Below are 2206 nucleotides of genomic sequence, written 5' to 3' on the forward strand. Positions count from 1 at the left end.
CAGCCCACATGGGTCAGCCTTTATTCTGCAAGACTGTCCCCTGTCTAGGTAACTATGGCCTTCAAAACCTCCTGGGGGCTTCCCACAGTGGGCCTGGTATATCCAGCAAATGTCCACTCTGCAGCAGAGCCTTCCAATAGAATTGCAATGTGAGCTGGGTATGGAATTTCATGCTTCCTGGAAGTCACATTGAAAAACAGTTTAAAAAAATGAAATTATAACATAATTTATTTAGTCCAACAAATACCAAATATTATCACTTGAACATATAATTGTATAAAAGTTATGTGATCGCTGACATAGTTTTTGCATATGCAGTCTTCCAAATCAGGCCCGTCTCCACGCGGGCTACCCCATTTCAAGTACACAATCTGGAGTCGGTATCATTGGAAACCAGTCTGGTGGTAGCTGTTCTTTTTATATCTTCCTTCAGATGCTTGAGCATTTTGTAGAAATGGCCTTGGGCTAAACAGAGATTCAACACCAGATCATCTGAGGATGAAATGAGTTCCTGCCGGAGAGGGTTCAGTGCAGTGCCTGGCCTGGATTGGCCTGGTGGGTCCTGGGAATAAGAAAACACCAGCCCGGCCGTTTTGGACTCTGTGGAGACCTGCTGGGAACAGGACTTCTGAAATGACAAATAAGTCTGGAAGGCTGTGGTCCACAGCCATTTTTGTTGGCTGTGAGTGGAGTCTATGAAATCAGAGGGAAGGAGCACACAGCTCTCCTGCAAACTGAAGATGTATGTGCCCTCGATGAAACTGAGTTCTATCCAGGCAAGAGATGTGCATATGTGTACAGAGCAAACAACAACACAGTAACTCCTGGCAGAAAACCTAACAGAACCAGAGCAATCTGTGGAGAGATAACTCAAGCTCATGGAAACATTTGGCATGGCTCATGTCAAATTCCAAAGCAATCTTCCTGCTGAGGCCACTGGACACAGAATCCGTGGGATGCTGTACCCTTCAAGGACTTATTAAATAAATAAAAGTGAAAAAAAAAAAAAAAAAACACCAGCCAATGTTTACCACCCTTGAACTCTGTACTGACTTTGTCTAAAAGGCCAGTAGCCTACAATGCAACCCCACCATCCACATGCAGATCCAGCAGACATTAACAAATGACCATTGCACCCTTCCCAACCTCCTGATCTTCCCACTAGCATGATTCAAGCAGCCACCTCCTTCCATTTGATGAAATGAAGCCTACTTTCTATCCCAAATCTACGTGGGTTATTTTTATATAACATGGCAGATAGAATTGCTAATACATCAGGCAAATTCTGGTGGCTCAAATGGTAAAGAATCCACCTGCAATGCAGGAAACCTGGGTTCAATCCCTGGGTTGAGAAGATCCCCTGGAGAAAGGAATGGCAACCCACTCCGGTATTCTTGCCTGGAGAATTCCATGGACAGAGGAGCCTGGTGGGTTACAGTCCATGGGGTTGCAAAGAATCAGACATGACTGAGTGGCTAACACTTTTACTTTTCACTTTTCAAGCAAATTCCAAATGCTTTTTCCTCTTCACTCATCCAGTCCTCTCAGCATCATCAGATACAATTTTGTCCATGTCACAGATGGGGATACTGAAGCCCAGAGGGTTTTAATGGCTGGTCCAGTGTCATCCAAGTAACACAAGGCAAAAATGGGATTTGAACTCTGGACCCAGAGACACTGCTTTGAACAGTCAGGGAAGATCTGGGTCTGGAGCAAGGCTGTAATGAAGAGGATGCTCTGTCTGCCTCCTCAGGTTGCCTGGGGCTCCTCATAGGAAAGTCTAAAGGTGCTACAGAGGGCTCAATGTCCAGCCTAACCGGTAGAGCATGGACTTTGATGTGCGCTTGAGAAATCTTTTAACAGGTTAAGTCCTCTGTCTCCCTTTTCTATAAATGAGGGATTACAATGCCTACCCTTTGCAGCTAGCTCTTAAGTCAGTGAAATAAAACAAAGCATGTATGTGATCCAGCATGGCCTGTCATGACAAGCGTTTCCTTCTCCCAGGAAACAGCTTCATGTGTGTGTGAACTGCTCAGAAACACAAGGTTCCACACTGAGGAGGACCCCACGTTTGGTTTAATCCCCTGCTATTTTGAAAGTTTTAATAGTTTGTTAAGAACCCCGTATTTTCCTTCTTCCCTGAGCCCCGCATCTTGTGAAGCCAGATCTGCTTCTCCTCACTTCTCCATCAGAACACATACTTCTT

General features: G+C 45.0%; 1 pseudogene; it reads left to right on the top strand.

Moving 5' to 3' along the window:
* The first annotated feature begins 633 nt into the window (after window positions 1-633).
* Window positions 634-983, top strand: LOC113906215 (annotated as a pseudogene).
* Window positions 984-2206: the final 1223 nt, after the last annotated feature.

This window comes from Bos indicus x Bos taurus, chromosome 16 (genome assembly GCF_003369695.1).
Source record: "Bos indicus x Bos taurus breed Angus x Brahman F1 hybrid chromosome 16, Bos_hybrid_MaternalHap_v2.0, whole genome shotgun sequence".
Lineage (NCBI taxonomy): Eukaryota > Metazoa > Chordata > Mammalia > Artiodactyla > Bovidae > Bos > Bos indicus x Bos taurus.